The 26,003-nt window shown below is 37.7% G+C and overlaps 3 long non-coding RNA genes and 1 pseudogene across 5 annotated transcripts; all 4 read left to right on the top strand.

Moving 5' to 3' along the window:
* Window positions 1–2: 2 nt before the first annotated feature.
* On the top strand, window positions 3–25,800 carry LOC147505055 (galactinol--sucrose galactosyltransferase-like; annotated as a pseudogene).
* LOC147505058 (uncharacterized) lies at window positions 3,994–4,400 on the top strand. Its single transcript, XR_015220525.1, has 3 exons — window positions 3,994–4,051; window positions 4,139–4,215; window positions 4,349–4,400. It is a non-coding gene; the product is annotated as an uncharacterized LOC147505058 (long non-coding RNA).
* Window positions 7,491–7,837, top strand: LOC147505057 (uncharacterized). The gene is made up of 2 exons (XR_015220526.1): window positions 7,491–7,624; window positions 7,722–7,837. It is a non-coding gene; the product is annotated as an uncharacterized LOC147505057 (long non-coding RNA).
* Window positions 11,278–14,225, top strand: LOC147505056 (uncharacterized). Of its 3 annotated transcripts, XR_015220522.1 has the most exons (5): window positions 11,291–11,988; window positions 12,380–12,808; window positions 12,911–12,960; window positions 13,982–14,123; window positions 14,196–14,225. It is a non-coding gene; the product is annotated as an uncharacterized LOC147505056 (long non-coding RNA). The 3 variants fall into 3 exon arrangements; XR_015220523.1 differs by lacking the exons at window positions 13,982–14,123; window positions 14,196–14,225 and having other exon boundaries at window positions 11,278–11,734; window positions 11,847–11,988; window positions 12,380–13,618; XR_015220524.1 differs by lacking the exons at window positions 13,982–14,123; window positions 14,196–14,225 and having other exon boundaries at window positions 11,306–11,988; window positions 12,380–12,657; window positions 12,741–13,618.
* Window positions 25,801–26,003: the final 203 nt, after the last annotated feature.

Raw genomic sequence — 26,003 nt, 5'->3', positions numbered from 1 at the left:
TCCTCTGTTTCTCTCTGTCAACTATTTTGTTACCAAACACCACTCTCTTCGAGGACAAACTTCAAAATCTGTAAATCGCTCCTAACATGAGGGAAGAAACACTTGATGTCAAAAACAGCAAACCATACTTGATCACCTTGGAAAAATCTGATCTTATGGTTAATGACAATTTAATCCTCTCTGAGGTCCCTTCTAACATCGTACTGTCTCCATCTTCATATGAGTCGATCGAGCAACCTTTAAGTATCAATGGATGCTTTTTGGGGTTTGACTCCGATGACTCAAAGAGTAGACATGTGGTGCCTCTAGGCAAGCTCAAGGGTATAAGGTTCATGAGTATATTTAGATTCAAAGTCTGGTGGACGACACATTGGGTGGGAAACAATGGTAGCGACGTTGAATATGAAACTCAAGTAATGATATTGAACAAGCCGGACTATGGTGGACCTCATGTCCTGTTTCTTCCTCTCATTGAAGGACCTTTTCACGCTTCTCTTCAACCTGGTGATGACGATAATGTTGATATTTGCGTGGAAAGTGGTTCTACTCAAGTAACTAGCATTACACCATAACTGCTATTTTGTAACAGGGCAAATTTTCAATAAGTAACGGAAGAAAGTGGTTCTACTCAAGTAACTAGCATTACACCATAACTGCTATTTTGTAACAGGGCAAATTTTCAATAAGTAACGGAAATAATCAAGTGGATATATCCGCTACTTATGAAAATTAAAATCTTGAATTATAATATAATAATATTTTCACATTTTTTTTGGATATGCTAACACTTATATCCGTGAGAAAAGTAGAAAATTAGGCAACAAAATTAAAATAATTTGAAAAAGAAAAAAAACCCTGGTGGGCCAAGATTTTTGGTCACGCTTTTTTCATTTTTCCCCGTTTTTTCCGGCTAACACTTAATTAGCCAATTCTAATTTCGCCGTTTTTAAGTTAGGAAGGAAACAAAAGAAAAAACTCTCTTAAGAACCCTAATCTTGTGAAACGGTCTTGCGATTTCTTTCTCTACTTCTCTACTTCTACTCAGAGCAAGATCCTCACGCAGGTGAGAAGACAGCCCTTATGAAGCTCGATGACTCTGCTGTCATTCGAACAGAGGACAACAGAGCTTGGGATGAAAGCATTAATTTGCACGGAAAGGAAGTAAGAAGTTCTTTTATAGCGTCTGCTCCTATAGAGAGCAAAAATGGTGAGAGGTGGCATGAGAAAGGACAAGAAGAACAAAGCGAAAAGGAAAAATGATTCTACGAAAGACAAAGGGATCGCTAAATTTTCACCGGATGCTACCCAAAAGTTCATAACATCTTCGATTACACTACACTTCCGTCTTTGTAATGAAGGAAGTATTGCAGCAAGTGGTACCTTCCCTAGGAAGAAACCGAGGCATCCAAAGTCTATTCAAACACGCTTGGACTCAAATACAAGCAATGAGTCAACTAAAACAGTCCATGCAATGAAGAAATAAAGGAAATTGATGTCTTGATTGACTTTTGTAGTGGTGCTAATACCTTCGTGAATTTTGAAAAGAAAGACACTCTAGTTGGTCGTAAAGATGTAAAAATAGCTTCACCGATGGTAAAGCTCGAGAATTAGAGTGTAAAATAGAGAAACTTGAGAGAGAGCTAAGAGAAGCTGCATGAAGTCGAGGTCTCTCTTTACTCGATAGTCGCAGAGCATGGGAATTCGACAAATAGGGTTTATGCTCCAGCTCGGCGCCTTTCCGGTTATACTTACATGCTTGAAGATGGATCGCCAGCTAGCGAGGAGAGTCTTCGCTAAAACTACTTGCTTCTCGGATTAGTTTTGGTTGTGAAAGCATGTGCAATCGATGTCCCAAGGTTCAGTATAAACTCACTCTTTGCTGTTTTTTTTCCTTGAAATTTTCATCAATATACCTCCCAGATTTTAAATTTGCGAGTTTGAATGTGGTCAAGACATCAAGTGTATCTAGACTCTTTCTTGCTTATAAGCTGCGTCCTCTACTTACGCTCAACCACATGGCTCTCATAAAGTTCAGCCGTGTCTACCGGGCTTGAGCTTTTGCAAAGACAAAGCGATGAAACTTTACAAACCAATATGTCTAGCTTAGATGTTCTCCAAACCTGTTTCTTTGTTATCATATCCCAATTGTTGCACATTTAATTCTCCGTGAACTCTTCCACTTCTCAGTCAGTTCATTGTTGAAAAACAGGTTAACTTTTTGGTCATCAAATTCAGTTGTCTTCTTTGAGCAAGCATCGAAAAGCCGATGAGAAGTTGCAGCTACAAGCTCCCTCTACACCCTATATTGAAATCAATGAATTTGGGAAGCCAAACAAAAAGAGATCTTCATTAATGAAACAGAAGGTGTCAATTTACCTATTTGTTCAAGTAATGTTAGTTAAAATATTATTTATAACCTTTTTTTTTTTTTTTTTTTTTTTGAATTGCATATCAAATTTTGTGATTGAATGGAACTCAATGAAATCAAATTTTCAAGTTTTTATATAAGACCTAGAAGAATTAATACACATACGAAGTTGAAGCTCACAGTAGAATATCGATTATCGAATATTCACGAGAGAAAGCTTGTAGCCTGGTAAAACAGGTTTAATATCTTGTTATTCTATGTAATTTGAGTTTAATGTTGTTGAAAATTTGAATGTATGATTTGATGTTATTAGATAGTGATAGCATCAGGGTATGATGAAACACGCGTTTGATTGGACAATTATAGCATTGAATGCTCATTTTGCTGGAGCTGTCAAGTTGCATGGTTGTTCTATATGTTCATCTGGAGGTAATTGGTAGCAAATGGGTCAATATTGGCTTTGTTAAAGGCCCGGGTTTCTTCCAAATCTTTCAAACTTTGGTCACAGCCACTAGCTCTACCCTTGATTTCGTTGAATTGAGGATGGGTCTGTTTTTCGATGCACCCGGTTTAAATCTGTTAATGGGTATGGTGAAAATTCAACTCAATTGTGCATCTATAGTTTAAAAGTATAATTTTGTCATCTTTGTTCCTTCCAGATTGATTGGTTATGAAGGCCTAGAAGTTATAAACCCCGACGGAGGAACAGAAGATGCAGAAGAAGAAGCTCATAAAGGAAGATGGAAGCAAGAGTTTTTTTTCCACACAAAAAGATATTATGAACTATGTTTGACCCATATTTATTTTTCCAGGATCATGATAGTTACTGGAGGATGATGCAAAACTATGTTGGCGCATATATCACCTCCATGGTCACACTTCCTGTTCTCATATTTGAACCAATGACCATGATCTAGAAAATGGCTGAGGTATGCCATCTTAGTATTCTCCAAGGCTTGCCTGTGATGATTATAAAGAAGGAAGCCAAATTGCTTGGTTTATTTACTGCTGCTTATACCCATATTGTTCATGTATTGTGCAGTTAATGGAGTACTCCTACTTATTAGATCTACCGGACAAATCTGAAGATCCCTACATGCGATTGGTGTATGCTTGTAAGTATTATCTTCTTTGTATATATATATATATATATATATATATATAAATATATATATATATATATATATATATATATATATATATATATATATATATATGCAGTTCTTCCAAATTGTGTGGTATTTGATTCATGAATTGTGTATATTTCATGCGGCTTCATGGGCAATATCTATCTACTTTGCCCATGAAATGGAGAACTTCTTTAGCAATTATGGATGTTCTCGCTTTTATTTATTTATTATTATTATTATAGTAGTTCATGCTTCACATTGATGTTGTTGTGCAAAACGGCGAAATAGCAAATGCACTTCTCAGTGGGACTTTTACAATTGCATAACCATCTCGACAATGTTACTTCTTGTTATAACTTCTAAGCTACCAATAGATATTATTCATGGTGCTCAATATTGCTGATGTTTGATTTGAACAAATTCTTTGCACTTATCAATGTTAAGTAATATATGTTGTTATTTCAGTGTATTAAACGATCATCACTTTCTTGAAGAAAGTAAGTAGCTGGTGTTTTGGTTGAATCTGGAACTGAAGTCCCAACCGCGGAAAGAGGTTAGCTCTGTAGTTTTTTATCCTTATTTTCAATTTTCTTTCTGTTTGAACAAAACAGTTAATAGTTTTCAAACTTTCTCTTCATAGGATTTTCGCCTGTTGAAAAATTTCCACAAGTCAAATTTGCACCTTACAAGAACGTTGATTATATATGGAATCCAGCTGTAAGTCATGAAGTGCATGAGAAATAGGGAGGTGAATCTCTAAATGGGTTCCTTCTTTCTATATTTTTAGCTATTCACTCCTTTCCACCAACTTCTAGAAAGGTGAAATGATGGAGCTTGTCAATTTTTTCAGGGATCAAATATTATGTGGAACAAATATGACTTTCCTGTATTCCTTCTATCCCGGATAGTACAAGAACCCCGCAAGAGGTAATGCAAGAAGTCTGTAAAAATAGCCAAGGTGGCCGATTTGTAAAAAATAGCAAATTTGGTTTGCGACTTTTGATTCCCATAACAACATCTTGGGATCTTATTGAAGTATCACAATGGAGTGTTTATAATAAAGCACTGAATGTTTCTAGAATCTAGATTCATATTTATGTACTTCGTTACCAAGCTAATGTTAAGTACAAAACTTCACCCATGTATCAGTCTTTTCCAGTGGCCTTAGTTATCTCAACTTTCAAGTTTGACTGAGTATCAGAAAATAGCATTCTGAGATACGGTATCTTTAGGAAGATCTTGCTGGTATCTTTCTAAAGACGCTCTCATTTAGTGTTTGCATAGAAAAAATTATATTCATCAAGATCTCTTCTATATCCTACAACTTTGAGTTTTCCCAATGGGAATAGATTAGTATATTTCCCCACAATTTAATAAGTTAATGCTCAACATTGAAGAATGTACGAGTTTAGTGTTAGGACCAACACAGTTATATAAGTATTTGTATATAAGTAGTCCAATTATTGTGTTATGGTGTTACCTAAGTTTGTGAAACATTAAACTCAAAAAAAAAGACCTTTAATGGTCAGTTGATCTTTGAACCATTGTGTATAAACTAATAATGTAAAGATCTCAAACTTCTTGTTCTTGGCACATGCATGCCCAATCGGAGAGTGATTTTCTTTGCTCACAATCTATGGAATGAAAGTGTTTAGATTATGTTGATTGGCATCTATTCTTGCTTGTATTTCAGATTCTCATCTAATCAAATTCCTTATAAATTTTCAGATTGTTTGGTAAGAATGAGAAGAACAAGCGAGCATATAGTGTAGACGTGAATGAGTTCGATCTTGTGATGCAGGTAAAATGTTTACTCTTATATTGATAACTTTAGGTGGAAGCTTTATATAAGGTCCTTCAACTTTAACAATCCACATTAAATTTGATATCTTTAACTAGACAACGAAGGCGGGAACCCATGATTCAGAATCTTGTCAAAGGCAGCAGTCTTGTTTGCCTTTGGGTGGCTACAGGTGAGAAATCATACTCTCTATCTCTCTCTGTGCATGTGTTACAAATAGGAGTTTAATTGAGATTATAATGAGATATATAATGGGGTTGATTTTCAATTCAGTCAGCCTGATAATAGAAATACTACATGAAAACCTTGTTTGCTGTTAAAAATGTTTCAATTTTTTATCCATATTTGAGAATAAAGAAAGTTCCAAAATCTCGAGAGATATTATGATTTTGGGAGGTTCATAATAAATTTAGGCCACACTTAGTTTAAGTAAGAGGCAGCGCGATTGACATGATTTAGTAATTTTGAAATATTTCAAGATTTTATGTTGATGGAGATTTTATGTGTTCTGTTTTCTGAAAAATATGAAGAATCTTTAGAGGAGAAGAAAGTATAATGCTTAAGCTATATGTGTAACATTATGTGAATTGAAGTTTACTCAATCGGACTTAGTACGATTTTTTTCAATGGTGGATATCTTGATTTGCCAAAATATTGACATATGGGATGGTTTTACTCAATCGTCTCTCTAGTTCCTAATATTTCTCATTGATACTGATTTGTTGCAACCGAATTTTCCCATACCTTCATGTTTTCTCGGTGTATAAGCCAATGTTTCTTAATGTTGGTCATGACCTGAACATTTTAGTTTCTATATCGCCGTAATATTACATGCTATGAAGTCTTGTTTGTTGAAGGACCATTCCATTGTTTTTGACTTATAACCTTCGGTTGCCTGTTTTCGACATTTGAAGGGCGTGTCTTGTCTTCACTCCCGCCAATTAGTATTACATCAGGACAGCCCAAGCCTATCTTATTAGTAGTGGCGTCCATGGATTCCGCGTTTTTTTTCCGTGACAAAAGTCCTGGTGCAGATTCTCCTTTATCTGTATGTTGAAAGCCTTCTATTGCAATTCCTATAGTCTTTATAGCAAATTCAGAGATAATTTTCCTGTGTGTTGAATATATTGTTAAAAATTGAATAGCTATTTCAAACAATGTTCAGGGAATGATTTCATTGTTGGCAGCAGTTGATGCTCTTTCCCATATTGATGGTGTAAATGAGCTTAAGAAGCAGGTATGTTTGAGATTGATATCGTCGGGAATTTTTATGTACAATTTATGTGTTGTAATTACTTTACAAGTTATTTTGAAAATTATTAGGCGTTCATCCCATAACTGCTTCTTAAATGTCAATATCTGTAGGCAGCAGGGGAATTGTTTATAGTCTGTATAAACACTGCAAATAACAGTATCACAATGGTTTGTGGTTTTGCAGAGTATTATCCTTTGATATCACAAAACGGTACTTGGATAAGAGCATCCCCAACTGTTGTGTCAAATGCTAGAAAAACAATGTTATTTCTCATTTTTTGTGGCTAAATTTGGCCATAAAATAACCGATGACTTTGTGCTTGATTTAGCAACCACGCTGCGGCAAGTCTCTGGCTGCATTTTAACTAGTCCTCTCCGCATGGTGACCTTTTTTCTCGATATTATTTTATGTCCGTTGAAAGAAATATAGCCTTAAAATATGAGTGTTTGGTAGATTCCGGATACCATATGACATAATTTCTAATAGTAGCTTCATGAGCTACTATTAGAAATTATCTTTTGAAAGATCTCGGTTTGTCAAATTTCCGATCCCGAAAACGAACTACCATTGTTTCTACCTTCTATGTGCGATATCATCACGGTATTTTCTTATGAACTTGATCCTCTCGTCCTTGGGAAAGTTCATTCATTATTAGACTGGATACAATGCTAATATAGCCGATGCGCCTATTGTTTTAAAACTTAACAGGAAATTGAGAAGTATAAGTTGGGAAATCCCCAATCATTTCGTTATCTTAACCAGTTAAATTGCTATGAACTAGTTGGTGTAAGCGATGCTCATGAATACCTTGCCACTTTCAGAGCTATGGATATAACAGAATTCTTGGGCGCAATTGGTGCACAAACCGGATATTTTTAATTTCTTTACAACTTGCATTGATAAGAGCCACGTCCTCATTCTTCTATTTTCCAGGATTCAATATTCAAAGTTGTCGCGGTGATTCATCATCTTGGTAATATCAAATTCGATAAGGGGGAAGAAAGTGATTCATCAATTCTAAAAGATGAGACATCCAATTTTCATCTTCACATGACCGCAAAACTTCTCATGTACTCTACTGGATCCTTTATAGTAGCATACTAGATGGTTACATTTTGTTAGATATACTGGTGGCTGGAATTTTTTTTATTAATGTCATCATTTCAGGTGCTTATATAAGGGTCCTAGACATCATTTTGGGCTTGTTAAATGTTGTGGGAGCATGGACCCATTATTCACTTTGTGAAGTTTCTTTCTATTTTTATGGAAAGTATATTTGGATATGGCTGCTTTTCTAAAGAGATTTTGGGTAAGGGAAGAATGGCTTTCCATGATTCTCCGCTCGCTTTATGGCGAGTGGTTTTGTGATTGTCTTTTTATCATACCATGCTAGCTAACATCGAATCCTTAAATTTCTTGTAGGTCAACGCATCATCTTAATTGGTTAAGTGATCTACGGGATCAAGTCGAGCATACTAGAATTTTGAATGTTGTTTATCGATCAGCATCTGCTTTAGGATCACGCCTACCCTCTATAGCTAGCGCAAAGAGCAAGGGTTCTTTGGGGCGCCATGCCATTTTACCTCGAAAGAGTACTCAGGTAACTTTGTACCAACTTTGAAAACTTATGTCTGTTTTTGAGCAACTAGGGATGTGGTTTATTGTGCTAAATGATTCGTTCGAACAATTGATGTTACAAACTTCTTATGCTTATGTTAGAATTTAAGGAAATAATATTGTCTTTGCCGAACAAGTATTAGGCTGCAAAGAGGATAAATTGCAAGGCATTGCCTTGGTGGTTTGGCCTTTCTCTTTGGTACTTTAGTAGCACATTAAGCTATGTGACATGGACACTTCATATTTTGAAAGCCTCAGTAATGAATTGACTCTTGCATAAAAAAAAAAATCTTTCTAGTAGGGAAAGGTTTGTGTTGTGTCTCCGAAACAAATGCTAATATGTGCCCAATAAGATAAGTATCCGCATATCCGTGTGGACACAAACACATTGACGCATAAAATTTCTAATTGTGGTTACCCTGATAGACTAAGAACACTCTCTGTTAACATATAGTCACAATTCCATGAGATGCCCCTAGCATTGATTTCCTTGTAAGGAGGCTTTATAAGGTTTTAACCCCAAGAAATATTTGTGTAACTAGAGGATTGAAATATTTTTTTACCTAACTATGTCCTACTTCATATAGGTTGCCATGTCGAAAACCAACACACACCTGTCAATGTTTCTCGATATTTCAATTCTTGCCGGGCTTTGTCAAATAAGTGGTGATATCGTGGGAGAAGTTATGAGAATTGCAGATGTGCACCCCTAAAACCGATGGGGGAACACTTTCGAGAGCAATAACAAAGCGACCAGATGATCTACTCAATACAATGGGATATTCTATGACAAAGATATTAGACATCCCAAGATTAGGTTAGGTGAAGTCATTTCTATATAAGTTTGATTTGTAAATTGGGATTTGGACTAGTGTCTATATTTTTATAATAATGTTTAATTGATTAGTGGTTTTGTTTTTTGTTATTATATGTTGATTAAATTTGTGGAATGTGATATCTCTATAAGATGGAATATTCATATGTGCAGGGTGAACTTTTTTTGACATTTTGACCCAGGAAAAAAAAAAAAAATAAAAAAATAAATAAATATATATATATATATATATATATATATTTTTTTTTTAACTGACAAAAATTTAGTAACGGATATATCCGTTACACACATCGATATCAATAGCAAGTGGCACATTTATTACTAACGGATGTATCCATTACACATATCGATATTAATAGCAAGTGGCACATCTATTACTAACGGATATATCTGTGACATATGAAAATTGATTTCCCGCCAGAAAAGTAACTAAAGCAAATACCAAACGTTACTAACACTTATATCCGTTAGAAATGAATAGATTAAATGCCGATCAACAGTTGGCTATCCGTTACAAAGAATTATAGTAACGGATATAAGCGTTACTAAGATTAATTTAAGTAACAGTTATATCCGTTACTAAATTTTGCCTAAGTGACTGTAACACCCCAGAACTAACGGATATAAGCGTTAGTAAAAATATAAGTAACGGATATAGCTGTTAGTAAAAACCTTTTTTGGTGTAGTATAGCTCTTTCTTCAGGTGTTCCATGCACATTCATGTTGGTGATAACCCATACAATTTAATCAAAGAAGCCATGAAAGTTGTAAGGGCTCATTTAGGCACCTTTAAGCTCCTAGAGGAGAAGAGTGCTCCGGTATAGTTGATAAATTTGGTTGGTGCACTTGGGATGCATTCTACCTGAATGTGCAACCTAAAGGAATATGGGAAGGTGTGAAGGGTCTAGTTGAGAATGGTTGTCCTCCAGGACTAGTACTTATCGACGATGGGTGGCAATCCATTTGTCATAACGATGACCCGATAACAAGCCAAGAAGAAATGAACAGGACGGCAGCGGGGGAACAAATGCCATGTAGACTCGTAAAATTTCAAGAGAACTATAAATTCATAGACTACCATAGCAAAAGACTGATGCCAACCGAAATGAGTAGCAATGATGCTAATGGTGATGTGTCCTTAAATGAAGGCATGGGTGCCTTTGTTAGGGACCTAAAGGGAGCCTTTAAGAGCATCGAATATATATATGTTTGGCATGCTTTATGTGGTTATTGGGGTGGTGTAAGACCCCAAGTCCTAGGTATGCCTGAATCAAATATCATAGCGCCTAAGCTCTCACCTAGCCTAGGGTTGACCATGGAAGACCTAGCTGTTGATAAGATAGTGAATAATGGAGTGGGCTTGGTTCCACCTGACATGGTCCACCAAATGTATGAAGGGTTTCATTCATATCTTGAATCTGTTGGAATTGATGGAGTGAAGGTGGATGTCATTCATGTAAGTTTTTCATACACCTCCATATCGTTACCCTCTACTTCTTTAATTGCACACACACACACACACATATCAAAAGGCAAAACAAAGCAGGACTAGATTAATTGTTTTCAATGCTTGTTGATTCAGAAAGGTTTATCTGACTGAAAAATTAAGGACCCAGTCTGGTATCTTCGTATGATTCATATCTCAGATCTTCAAAACTTTGATATCATTGGGATGCATACAAACCTCGAGATTTGTATCATGTAGATCATTTGTTCGAAAAGTTGGTCAGAAATCCGACAATGTATACGTAGACTTGCTCTGTATATTTTTAGGGTACCATAACTTAATATAGAGTGTGGGTCTATGTAGTATATAAAACTTTGAACTTTGGACATTAGGGCTAAATTGTTTTAATTACTAAAAGTTTATTTAGCATGTAAAGAGTGGCTCCTATACGTCTTGTTTTTCTTCTCAGAGTTTTCTAAGATTGCATTACTTGATATGATACCAGTGTCTATCTTAGATCCATGCTAAGTTGCCAAATCTGCTGAAACTTAACTTGTCTATAATGTATTTAGCTACCTACCTTCTAGTTGTAAAAACTTTCTATGTATCTTACATGGAATGATTTAAAACTCCATGACGTTGCAATGAAATCTGATAACTTTATTTAATTAAATCTTGAAGTAGACATTATTTTCACCAGAGGACCTTGTGAAAATCATTGATTAATGTGAACTGCCTCTGTTTGGCACTGTTCTGTTTCCCCTATACGAAGGCTCAAGTTATATATGACATTAGCCTCAAGTGGATGACGTTCAAGTCAACTATGACTACTAAGTAGATACTTCCATTCAAAGATAATCCCGAACTACTTCTTTTGTATGTTATAATGTCTTAGGATACAGTTACAAGAATGGAAAAATGTTCTGAGAGTCAATTTGGACAACATATGGAATATAGAAAGTATAGAGTTTCTTGGAAGGTGATGCACATGCATTATAGGTGCCTTATTAGTAAGGTTCTTATTTTGGGTATTTTTGGAATTCAATGTTACTCTTGTCATTTTGCTTTTAGTATCAGACATGATATTCCTTGCATCAAACTGCTTGACTAATTTTGTAGTTCTTAAGCCTTTGATCAATCGTTTAAGCGTGTCTCATTAAAAATTTGACTACTAAAATGCATCACCTTCAAATCATTTTTCACCTGGACATGTTGGATATACAGTACTAACCTCTTGATGTTTGAATGGATGGTTTCCGATCAAGCTGGAACTTCTTCCAGGTCTGCAATTCTACCCAAACTGCTTTAGTTACTTCCCTTACACAACATAGTTTCTGTTTCCATGGAGTTAATTGCAATGTCTAATTTCCTGTTTCACTTGACGATATAAAAGAAATCAAGCACTGGCTGATAATGATAAAGCTTTGTGATGTGCTTTAGAACGAGGAGAAGAAGTTCAAGTAAATCTGGAGCCAGAGTATCCTAGGTAGTTCGATGCATTACTCTTCCAGTTAGTTGCACCTACTATATTTCAGGTGATAATATAATTTTGCTACCTTTCATTTCATCCATGGTCACCTTTTGATGATCCTATAAATTTATCTATGTTCATGCTCTCGTAATCTAAAAGAGAGTTCATTGCTAGTTCAGTTGACAAAAGCATCTTATCAGTAAATGGTTAAAGTCAAATATCAGTTGTGTGATAGGTAAAGTTTAACGTATGAGGAACCACCATGAAACTGTCCCACATTTGTGATCAGAGACTTATATTGAGCTATTGGCTTAAGCAGTTGAACTAAATTGTTTTGGTTGAACTATGGCCTTTTAGGTACATGAGAGTTTGTGTTAGGTAGCCCCCCACCCCTCTCTAATCCTTTGTGTATACTTTAATACTTTGATGATTGACTGTTTCATGACTTGTGGCAGTGATTCCAAGTCCAGCAGCCTGCACTCCAATCACTTGGGCAGAGTGATCTCTAAAAATGATGTCAGCACCACCAATTTCTGGATTTCCAATGGAGGAACCATCGGTATTGGCTTTCAACATTCCAAAATTAGGTGGAATCCAACTTACTTCCTTGATGCATCTTAAACGTGATCGACCCTTGATGTTCAGTGAGTGAAGAACCAATAGGTCTTCAATAGATAGTGTTAAACATGAATCCTGTAGCAATCATACCCGATGCTTTAATCCTGTTCTTAATGTAAGAATTTTGCATCTGTTTGTCTTCAAAGTAGATTCTATTTCTTGTCTTCCATATCTGTGACATTATATGTGCAACAACAGAGTTCCAGAGCTCTTTTATGATAGGGCTAAGAAGTTTAGGAGCTGTTAGGATGCCGTGAAAACTGTTGGTATGTTGCACCTTGTGAACTTCAACGAGTCATGTCCAAAACTCTTTAGTAGATTCACATTCCCAGAGCATATGGATAGCAGATTCTTCTTCTTTCTTGTAGAGACGACATCTAGAAACCATGTGTATTCTTTCTTTCTGACTTTGTCATCGGTAGGTACTGTGTTGTGAATTAGTTTCCACACTACACTATCTAGCAGTTTCAGGGTGTAAGTACTTCATACTTGCTTGTGAATAGATGGGAAGATTAAGCACACTTACACTAGTATGTTTTCAGAAACTTAGTTATTTGCCATGCAAGTGTGACATCTTCATATGTGAAATAGTATTCAATGTCAGTTTGGTGACTTCGACTGGAGTTGAGTAGTTACATGTTTGATTTCCTGCTTGGTGTACGTGGTTTTATTTTGATTGGATTTAATGTGACAATTTTGTTAGATGTTTATAATTTTTTTCATTATAGATAACATTTAGTTATTTATTTTTCGAATATCTATGTAAACAGGTGACAACAGGAAGAAAGGCAGTAACATTATTACTATCTTACCTGATATTCACAAGACCATTAACGGGGCAGCATGGGACAAGCCTCATACTCATAGCCATGGGAATTGCAATGAAGCTGGTGCTAGATAACAACTCGAACAAAAAGAGAAATGTAAGAGACCCATCAAAGCCCTCGTTCAAAGAAAAGAAGATTCAATTGGGCACTATGGACGAAGATGAAGAAAGAAAATCGTTAGTTTGAAAAAAGTAAACTATATCTTGTAGTTTGTGGCTAAAAAAATATAAAATAGGGAAAAAGAAATATGAGAGAGAGGGGAGAGGGCCAAGGGGCGGGATTCAACTTAGGAATGATTGCTCGAGGTGTTTATGATTAATGAGCCTATTAGAGTTCGTTGAAAGTTTAATGGTTGATCAAAGACGCCTTAGGCTGTTTTTTTTTTTTTTTCAAAGGAAAAGGTTGGATAGAAAGGTTTCTATTTTATACATGTGTTTAGTACTTCCATAATAGGCTATAGTTGCTCTTTCATGACAAATACTTATTCAATATATTTGTTTTAATGTTTTTCGTTTCAAGTTTCTAGTAGTAGTTTGAGGTAATTTAATCTTTCTTTCTTTGGCGTTACTGGTTTCTTGAATAGATTTGTATTAATTTCGTTGACTTTGGTAGAGTTGTTTATGATTAAGATATAAGGCATTGATTCTTAGAGAGTAAATCCGTGGATGAGAATTGACTTCAAGTTTCATATCAAGAGTGGTTCAATTTTGCTAAAGATTCAGTGGGAAATGGATTTCACTACATTGCTATCAAGGTAATTAATGAAATGTTATTGTTTGTTTATTGGTGTTGTTGTTAAGCTAAAACTTTACTTGTTTGTTTGTAGGGGTGTGAAAGTGCACTTTCATGCATTCAGAAAACAATGTCGTTTGCTTTTGATTGCTTCAAGGTGCACTTTTTATTTGCTTATTTTCGTGAATTTAGTATCTCTATACCGTATCGATTTTTGCTTTATTAGCTAATTTGCTTGAATTTAGTATCTAGGTATTGTTTTGATTTTCCTTGGTTTAAAAGTGCGTTTTTTATTTTCTTGAAGTTCTTGGTTTAAAATAAATTATTGAAGGAACTTGTGTTCTTAGATTTAGGGGTTTTCTCTTGCTAATGGTGCGTTTTTTAGGTGATTTGGGTTTTTGTTTGGAATTCTAGTTTACAAGATGTTTGAAAAGATTAGCACTTTGTTACAATAGGGCGTTGTCTAACTCCATACTTCAGTTTCTAAAGAATCATGGTGATGTTTAACAGGTCACAATAAACATTGTGGGAATTATTAAAAAAAAAGACTAAATAAAAAATAAACAGTGAGAATGTTGTTTGGTTGCTTTTTGGCCTTTCTTACTTTGTTAGTAAACAAGATTGAAGTGACTGTACTAGTTGATTAATATTGATTGTAATCTGATAAAATCTTATTTTATTTTGAGAATTGGGGTTTACATTGGAAGTCCATTTTCACATTACATTTGAGGCTAGTGTTGGAATTGGTGTAGGTGCTAGCAAATTCGATCTGGTTTGTGAATTGGTATGTATTGGTCTATGGGTTTGGTTTCACAAGTAGTTCATGACGGTGGTTGCCATGTTTGGCCCACATTCCTTTAGTGGTATGTCTGTTCACTTAGAAAGCCCTTAGGCCTACTTTCTCACAATTCAAGGAGCATAAAACTAAATTAACAAAAACCAAAAGCTTGCTACTTTTATGGTTTCTTCTTGAACCATATGTTTCAATACTTTTTATGCACCGATTTTATGTAATCATTGTTTATGTCGTTGAGATATGGGAGCAGACAACAAATGCTCTATCTTTGGGGGTGTCAAGTATTTAATTAATTGCATGAATTTAATTAGTATGATGTTCATTATTTGTTTTGTGATTTTTTTGGAATTAGATGGGCTTTGTGGAGCGGCACTAGGATTTATATGAGTGAAGCCATCGTCACTAGTGCTTGTTATTGCATTTTGAAGATTCGGGATTGTTTGGAAAAGCGTATAGAAATTTGTAACCCTTAGTAAATCTGAATTTGTAACCCTCAAAACTCTTTTGAAGTTATATATATGGTTTAATGAATATAATATTTTTTTTTCAGGTGTTTGCTTGTGTTTATTTTACTCGTAAAATGGTATGAAAAAATATTGGTAATTTTATTTGCTTCTATATGAAACTAGGAGGTGCAGGTTCAGGGTAGGAAAAAAATTAAAATAATTTTTTTTTACTATATCAACACATTAGTAACGGTTGTAAACCATTGCAAAGTAAAAAATAGTACCCATCCATAATCGTTACAAATCAAACTACGCAACGCTTTTTAACCGTTAGTAATTGTCATTTTGCAACTGTTAATAACCGTTGGAAATTTTAGTTTGCAACACTTTTTAACTGTTAGTAATTGTCACTCTGCAACGGTTAATAACCGTTGGAAATTTTGGTTTGCAACGCTTTTTAACCGTTGGAAATTTTGGTTTGTAACGCTTTTTAACCGTTGCAAATATTTCCAACACTTTACCCACGCCCTATTTGCAACTCTTAAAAAGCGTTGCGAAAATTATTAACAACGGTTTTTTGCCGTTGCAAATAGCCTGTTATGGTGTAGTGTATACATTATAAATATAACCCTATTAAGAAAATTAAAAATTAAAAATAGAGACAGTAGAATTAGGATGCAATTTGTCCTCCCACAATTTCAACATTGTCTTTTACTTTCTTTGCTAAATTCTTTATTGGTATATATGACAATTCACCATGGCCTAAAAATACAGGGGTCTCCTGTTGGAGCTCAATACATATTTCATATTTGTTCCCTAGGCATTGTTGAAACCACTTTACAGTCACAAAGTCGTGGGCTCGAGTCACATTTGTGGCCGTTCAGTACTTCAGTTGTATCTTTTGGTTCCTTAGACTCATAAACGCTTTTAATAGTGTGTGTCGGTCAGCTTGATTTTTTCAGTCAAAGAGGTTGCTCACTTTCATTGGACATCGCCACTTAGTCAGTGATCATCCTACATACTATACAATACAAACAAAACCATACATGACCAGTCCCATATGTGTGCGTACAGTTTCTGTTGTTTACCTGACATCGTAAGTGCATTAGCTATGGGCTGGATGTAGTTGCTTGAGATGATGTCTGAGGATTATGGTGGCAGAGTAGAGCTTGTTAAAGCTTACTACAAAGCTCTTACTGCTTCTGTGAAAAAGCATTTCAAGGGGAATGGTGTTATTGCTAGCATGGAGCATTGCAACAATTTCATGTTCCTTAGAACTGAAGCCATCTCGCTTGGTCGAGTTGGTATGTATATGACAAATTTTTTGTAGCATATTATTTTCAACTTGAACTTTAAGCTAAACATTTTTCTAATTTATCTGTAGGTTAATATATATAATTGTACATTACCTGAAGCAAACAAATGGAACCTTTTCCTGAATCAACTCTTGCAATAGACGATTTTTGGTGTACTGATCCATCAGGTGATCCAAATGGAACATTTTGGCTGCAAGGATGTCACATGGTACATTGCGCATATAATAGCTTGTGGATGGGTAACTTCATACACCCTGATTGGGACATGTTCCAGTCAACTCACCCATGTGCTGAATTCCATGCTGCGTTGAGGGCGATTTCTGGAGGTCCAATATATGTCAGTGACTCAGTTGGTAAACACGACTTCCAGCTTCTAAAAATTCTAGTTTTACCTGATGGATCGATCTTGAGGTGTGAATCTTACGCACTTCCAACTAAGGATTGTCTCTTTGAAGATCCATTGCATGTCGGGAAAACTATGCTCAAGATATGGAACTTGAACAAGGTAACTATTGTGAATAACTAATTGCGGAAACAACATTATCCACACCAAATAGATCAACCCTATATAAGGATTGATCCTTCTCACTAGACAAAACTTCAACACCCTCCAAGTCCTATCTCAACACTTCTCAATGTCACTTAAACAAGCATATAAAGTAAAACAATTAATGTAAAAGAGAACACACCACAAGACAAGGATATATCGTGGTTCGGCAATTTGCCTACGTCCACACTGCGAGTTCCAAGCTTTACTAGATGTCTAGAGTAACAGATTACAAGAGCTCTCAATTCACTCACAAAGAATGAACACTCAACTCACTAAGAATTTCTCTCTTACAATCTATCTTCTTTTTTTCTTTTAGTTAGGTTAAGTTTTTACAAAAAAAACTTATATTTATACTATTTCTGAAAACAGTCGAAATCCTGTTGAAAAACAATGGGGCACGGGCACGCCTAACAACCTATTCGTTCGCCAAAGAGAGGAGCGTGGGCGCACCCTTGTCCAGGCATACTTAGAGCATGGGCGAGCTTAACAACCTGTTCGCCAAAGAGAAAAAAAAAAAACTCTTTTTTTCTCTACATTCTCCACCTCAGTGAGGTTTTAACACATAAAACCAAGCCAAACACATCCAGCAAGAAGTACTAGTCTCGGAGCTCGTCGTCAACTACCCTGAAGGGCCATGCCCACAAAAGGCTCTTTCAAACATGTAGGATTTGGAGCAAGTCCAAACAGTGTTGGAACTTAACTCCAGCGACAACCATTGTCAGCATATCAGCAGGATTGTCATGGGTGTATGTCCACTTTCTCAAGTGCTATATCCCCATCCTCAATGACATCCCGTACAAAGTGATAACGGACATCAATATGCTTGGTCCGAGCATGATGAACCTGGTTCTTCGCCAAATGAATAGCACTCTGACTATCACAATACAAAATAACACTGTTCTGCTCAATACCCATATCATCCAGAAGACCTTGAAGTCATAGTGCCTCTTTCACTGCCTCTGCCACTGCCATATACTCTGCCTTAGTAGTAGATAGAAAAATTGTAGCCTATAACATAGACCTCCAACTAACCGGTGCACCATGCATCATAAACACATAACCAGTAGTCGATCATCCTCTATCTAGATCACCTACATAATATGAATCTACATACTCACTGACATAACAAATGCCTCCACTATAAACTAATCCCACATCCAAGGTACCCTTCAAGTACCTCAATACCCATTTCACTGCTTTCCAATGCTGCTTACAACACTAACTGCCTGTGAAATGTCTGGGCGTGTGCACACCATAGCATACATCAAACTGCCCACTGCACTTACATAAGGAACATGAGCCATATGCTTTTGTTCCTCCATCGAACTAGGAGAGAACTTAGGTGAAAGCCTAAAATGCCCAGCCAAAGGAGTAGAAACCGACTTTCCATTCTCCATACCAAAACGAGAAATTACTTTATGAAGGTATTTCTTCTAAGATACAACTATCTGTCGCTTCTTCCTATCTCTGTCAATCTCCATGCCCAATATCTTCTTGGCTCCACCTAAGTTTTTCATCTCAAACTCAAAGCTAAGTTGAGATTTCAACTTGTCTATCTCCACCATGCTTTTGGAAGCAATAAGTATGTCATCCACATAAAGTAGGAGATAGATTAAGTCATTACCACGAAGCCTATGAAAGTAACCCCAACAGTCATACTTACTTCGGGTATACTCATGTTGCATCATAAACGTGTCAAAGTGCTTGTACCATTGCCTTAGCGATTACTTTAAACCATGCAATGACCGATTCAACTTGCACACATGATCTTCTTTCTTAGCAACAACAAAACCTTCATGTTGTCTCATATAGATCTCTTCCTCCAAGTCTCCATGCAAGAAAGCAGTTTTCACATCAAGTTGCTCTAACTCCAAGTTGAAGTGAGCAACTAAAGTCAATAACACACGAATGGAAGTATGTTTGACCATCGGGGAAAATATCTCATTGTAGTCGACTCCTTCCTTCTATGAGAAACCCTTTGCTAGCACTCTTGCCTTGTACCCAGTATTGTCAGACTCAGGAAGGACCTCTTTCTTTTTGAACACCCATTTACTGCCGATAGTTCTTTTGCCCTTTGGCAATAAAACTAGGTCCCATGTGTGATTTTTATCAAGAGATTTCATCTCTTCTTGTATAGCAACCAACCAATCTCTGTAATGAGTATCTCTAATAGCTTCCTTGAAGCTATCTAGCCCATCATCTTCAATATTTAGTGCATATGCCACTAAATCCACCTGACCATAGTGTTTCACCGGCTTCTCGTGCCCATACTTATGCACTTCTTTAACTTGTCTCTTTGGCATAGGGCCAGCCACTACAAGTTGTGGATGCTCAGGCTATTCTTCCTGTTGTTGCGTGCAAGGCCCAAAATTTCGATATCGGTTGATATATCGGTGTACTCAAAAACCGAGATATATCGGATATATCAGATATCTCAATTTTTTTGGTGACCAGTCCAAAGTTTCTAAAATATCGGATATCTCACTGATATATCTCGGATATCTCGCCGATATATCTCGGATATTTCGAAAATTTCAATATTAAGTTATTAACAATTGGTCAAAAAGTCAACTGATATATATCGATTATCTCGAAAATATTGATTATATCGGCGATATAAACTTTCATATCGGAAATTCCGATATATCTCATAAAAAAAAGGGTTCAATATTCGGTGGATATATGTCGGAAATATCGATATCGGTGTACCAATTTACCGAGATATATCGGCGAGATATCGATATCTCGGCGATATTTTGGGCCATGGTTACGTGGTTCCATGATCTGGTACCTCATCATGAACCAACCAATCATCTGCTGCATCAGACAACTCAAGCTCAATAACTTGAACTTCTATAGACTCACCATTTTGCCCAGTTTTTTCTGGCTTACTGAAAGATAGCACGGAAGTCTCATCAAAGGTAACATTTTTGCTGACCAGGAACTTGTGGTCTTCTAGACACCACAATCTGTATCCCTTTACCCCATTTGCAAAGATTAAGAATATGGCCTTCTTAGCTCTAGGATCTAGCTTGATTTCCCTCACATGGTAGTAAGCAGTCAATCCAAACACTCGCAAAATACTATAATCAGCTGGGTTATCTGACCACACCTCATAAGGTGTCTTGCAATCTATAGCTGGAACTGGTGACCTATTGTACAGGTAACACGCCATGGACACTGCATCTGCCCAATACTCTTTGCCTAGACTGACATTAGACAACAAACATGTAGCTCTTTCAAGTAAGGTTCTAATCATCCTCTCTGCCATTCCATTCTGCTTAGGCGTGCCCCTGACTGTCCAATGTCTGGCAATTCCCTGTTGCGCACAAAACTCTTGGAAAGGCCTATAGGTATACTCAATACCATTATCAGACCGTAGAGTCATCACCTTCAATTCATATTTGTGCGATTCTCAACCCTTGCCTTCCACTTTTTAAATATCTCAAACACTTCATCTTTCATTTTCATCATATACACCCACACATAGCGAGTATGATCATCAATGAATGAGACATAATAATGGTTACCTCCTTTTGAATCCACTCTGGAGGGTCCCCAAACATCTGTATGCACATAATCAAGGATGTCTGTTATCGTGTGCTTGCTTAAACTGAACTTGACTCTGCACTGCTTCCCATAGATGCAATGCTCACAAAACCCCATACTTGGCTTCTTCAAGTCCTTCAAGAACTCTCGCTTGCACTACTCAGACAAACCTTTTTCACTTATATGCCCTAAACGCACATGCCACATCTTAGTGCACTCAGAATTATCACTACATGCACCCACTACTACATCGTCTATCACTATACTACCCATCAAAGTATACAAGGTTCCATGTCTTTGACCCTTCATAACAACTAAAGAGCCGCTAACAATATTTAGGACTCCACCTTCCCCTACAAACTTGTGGCCTTTGGAATCCAAGGTACCAAGAGAAATAAGGTTTTTCTTTAGCTCATGAACATGCCTCACATCGGTTAAAGTCTTCACTACACCATCATACATCTTGACCCATATAGTTCCAATTCCTACTGTCTTACAAGCAACGTCATTACCCATCAAAACGGAACCACCATCAATGCTCTCATAAGAAGTAAACCATTTTTTATTTGGGCACATATGGTAGGAACATCCAGAATCAATAATCTACCTTTCAACCATATAGTCTTGTGTGGACACACAGAGATTCACATCGTCCCCTTCAGAGCCGGAAGCAAAAATTGCCTCAACTTTAGCCTTACCTTTCTTCTTACCATTGTTCTTGTTATCTTTCTTCGGGTGAAGACAATTACTTGCGTAATGTCCCTTTTCATCGCAATTGTAGCACTTCACATGTTTCAACGGCTTCTTTGACTTGGACCTAGACCTCTCATTGCTTGTAGAGGCCTGTTCATACGACCTTCCTCTTGCCACTAGCCATTGTCCTGCATCAATGTTATTCTCAACTCATGTCTTCTTCATCAACTCATAAGAAAGAAGCGCACTTTGAACTTCGTCAAGATCAACATCTTCTCTGTTCATAAAGGTAGTCATTAGATGCTCATAGCTTTCAGGCAAAGAGAATATTAAACATGCCGCTTGATCCTCATCATCCATCTTCATGCCAACATTCAAAAAATCTGATAGGCGTCGACGGAACTCACTAACGTGCTCTTGCATCGTTGAACCATCCACCATCATGTACTGATAAAGACGCTTCTTAAGGTACATTTTGTTCGTCATGCTAACCGAGTTGCTGAGTCTACTCAGGAAATCTAGCCCGGCTAGCCACCAGTCATTGCTTCTTGAACCCCCCAAAACAATCCGGGAGATCAGGTCGTCCAAATACAACACAGAAAAACTACTTTTTAAGGCGAACTTCCTAGGTTACCACAGGAAACCAGCTCTATTGTTTCAAGCCAATGGCCACACAAAAACACAAACTTACACAAGCATTTCTAAGCAACATGATCAAAGCTTTCAATGATGAGCGAATCCAACACTTGAGAGGAGCCATGTTCTATGGAGGTCGCCACAGCTAAATCAGTAACGGCCATTTCCAGATCTCCAATAACCTGAGGCAGGTCGGCCGATACACCAGCAGTAGAAGAAGACAACACATCAAGAACATTACTAGCATCTTTGAGAGCGTCGTTCACTCGACCTCCCGAAGCCCCACGTTCATGTTCTTCCCACAGTTCCTCATATTTTCTCTCTAGCTCCTCTACTTCTAAACATACGTCATCATATGCCACCTTCACCTGCATTGTGACCTGTTTACACTTCTCAGCGAAGTCATTCGCTGTGGTCAAATTTCTTTTCAACTCCTCCACCCCGTTGACAGCCACCGTCTTCTCTAGAGTCACCGAGGTGAGCTACAGTTTCAAAGCGTTGAGTTCCTTCTTCTCAGATTGTTGCACCTCTCGAAGAGACTACAACTTATCCTTTAAGGACTTAACATCAGTCTTCTCCATCTCAGCGATCTGAGCCACTGTTTTCAATTTTTGGTACCCAGCAATGAACTGCATCAGTAAGATCACAACACAGCATCAGAACCAAGCAACGACATGAAACAGAACAAAGCAAAACGAACTGCAACAAAAGAAGTACTTACCAAGCAGCACGCTGTATCCATGGCCCTCAGGTTCTCTTCCAGTTCCTTAGAATCTAAATCTTTCCTATCACCATCCAATGTCATCCCTTCCAGTAAGCAAGCCGTTACAGCTGCCGACTTGTAGCTACAATCCGACCTCTTAACAAGACGTTTCTTACTAGACATTTCATCTACATACACCAAGTTGTGCTCCAGCTCATCTCTCCCAGTACCAAAATGACCCTTCCCAGTCTCCCTAACAGTAGCCTTCCCCTTCATCTTACCAGCAGTATCTCCAATCTCCAGCTACACGGGTCGGCACGATCTCAGTGCTCTCATCACCCAGAACACTAAAGTCAATCTGAGGCCTCGACCTAGGGCTACGAACTGCCTTCCCACCCGGTTAAGCCCCACTACCGGATCCCACGTCCCCGAAGCACATCTTTGTCTTTGCCTTTGACAACCTTAGCGGCGTCACGCTTTCGGTCAGATCTGCCTTTCTTTTTCAGCGAAGCTACGCCATGCGAGACTTGAAGTTGATAACCTCCAAGTCCAAGGGAGAGCTACTAGACCCCCCTCCCCCTTCAGGTCGCCTAATCGACCTACCAGCCCCCGAGGCACCAGCACCTCCGCTGGGTCGCTTAGGACTAACACGGCCTAGGTTCCTGTCCTCCCTTGTCACTAGATCGCTCTTCCACTTCTCCATCGCTAGTCCACCAGAAGATTCACCAACAGCAAGACCCCGGACTCTCTTTTTCTGATTCCTCCTATTCTCCCTGACAACGTGCCCTCCTCGCTCTAGAAAATAATGCGCGACCTCTGGCAGTTTCTCTTGTTTCTGAGCCCGAGTTAACTTAGCAAACTTCTCTATCACCTTTCGATTAGTTCGCTTCTTTATAGTAAGCTCTGCAAAAATAGCACAGAACCATGTTAGTCAACATATCAACAATTCAAACATCAAAACAACAAAATAATCCACTCCTACCCACCCAAAAAATTGCAAACCCTAGTTTGCAAACTACATCCTCGGGCACAGAAGTTCCCCACTAACAACAACGGCTTCCTCTCCCAAGCCTCATTGCTCACACCATCCAACACGCTAGATCTTCCAGTCACTGTTTGCAAGCTAAAGTTAAAAAGCACTAGATCGCTTTACCGAGTAATGCTCAATAATGTCAGCGACCTCTATGTGGTATTCACCACTCGCGTTCAACATATCAAATACCCTAAGTAGCCGACAAGGTATTACCCACAAACTGGCAGGGCGCTTTCCAATAGAACTTCAAAAAGTCGCAAGTCAGCTTCAAGAACGGTATCCTCATACCAGCCCTCAGCTGCCCCTCGCAGACTATTATCCCGTAGTTCGGTGGTGTGTACATCTCACTAAACACTTTTACGTTCTTCTCCAGTTCGTGTATCTCCAGGTCGCCCCCCTAGATACCATAAACCTCTGAAGATCAGTGAAAGCTTTAATGGCACGTTTATCTACAACTCTAGGAGGTCCCACTAGAGGACAACCCCTCATCACGACCTGAAGTACTAGCCACAGCTGCAACAGATTCAAATCGTATTTCCTCCTCCACATCCTCACTACCAAATCTTACAGACTCCTCCCTCTCCTCCTCCATTTCCTCACAACTCAACGATACTTCTCGAATCTCTTCAGATCGAGTGTCGTCCGAATCAGACATTCCTTGTTTTTAGTGATTACAGATACTAAACAAGACAAGCTAAAGACAACCTAACAACTGAGCGAAACAAAAAAGAACACAAGAAAAATGAGCAGCAACAATGGCAGAAGCACTAACCTGAAGAGTTCTAGTCTCTGCAATTCTGGAAACAAAACAAAAAATGACTTTTCGAATCTCCAAAAGTCGTTTTATACAACCGCCCCTCCAGTTCCCAATGCATCATGATTACAACCTAAGCCCTAGCCTACACACGTCTACCAAAGACCTGTCTTTTCAAAGTTTTGAAAAAAGCGGTGACACGTTTCCTCACCAACTGCCCAGATTCTGTCACATGCCAGTCACGTGCCAACTATCACCCCACATCAGTTCGTCATACAACACGACCTAACTTCTATAGCACGGTGGGTATTTTCACACCAGTTCACATCTCCACTCATGCTCAACACACGCCACCATTTTCTCTCAGCAGGTCGCTTCAATGAACAGTGTGCCCTACTGAGAAGGGGCTGTGTGAGGGAGTGATATCCTCATTCAAAAATATCAAGTACGTGTTGAGCATAGCGAAAATACCACACCGACCTTTTACCTAGTTCCCCGAACTCAGAGCGACCTACATCATCAACTCAGATCCACGAAGCTACGAGATCGCTCAAGAACATATCGACTCACATATATTCACACAGAGCGTTCTATCTAATGATTCAGACTACCTTCTAGAAACAATCATTGTCAAAGCTGTACTTATACACTTCATCACCGCAAATTATGAACCATTGTAACCACTCCCCATCATTACAGAATTCCTACCACCACCATTTCAACACTCCTTCTCAATCTCGACCATACATTTGTGGTTGTCAGTACACGTGTTGGATAGAGATCCACATTCACCAGCTATAAATACCACCCATATGAACTATGCCAGACCTGATTCTTCTCTCCCCCCAGAATCGAGAAATAGATACGTAGGCAGTTCGCTCAACAATGAACTCGGTCTTTTCCATTTCTAAATCCATTCTCCTTTCCTATCATATTTGTAAGGGATAACTAAAACGCTCCTTTACACTCATAAAACCATCGGAAAGCATAGAACTCTCATTGGAACCATTTACTTTCGAACTTCTAACAGTTTCTCCAATTAAGATATTTTCCAAGAAACTTATTCAGTTTGCTACTATTGGTTTAGTGAATATGCTCAACACTGGTGGACAATTCAATCCCTGTCCTTCAACGATGATGCCATTTCGGTTCAAATTGGCATTAAAAGAACTGGAGAAATGAGGTTGTTTGCATCAGAGAAACAATCAGTAGTTACTTACTAGTTACTGACTAATTGGCTATGTTTAAACACTAATGAATATAAATCCCACGTGTTTAGACCTAATAAGAATGTGACATGTCAACATCACATTTGAAGGTTAGATCGATCAATAACTAATCAACGACTTGGCTATGAGGAATTGAACTTTTCTTAATATACTAGCAACTCAAGGGTGTTGATGTAGTTACATTTAGTATATATACT

This window comes from Coptis chinensis, chromosome 4 (assembly GCF_015680905.1).
Source record: "Coptis chinensis isolate HL-2020 chromosome 4, ASM1568090v1, whole genome shotgun sequence".
Classification (NCBI taxonomy): Eukaryota; Viridiplantae; Streptophyta; class Magnoliopsida; order Ranunculales; family Ranunculaceae; genus Coptis; species Coptis chinensis.
This window is presented reverse-complemented; position numbering and strand designations above follow the sequence as displayed.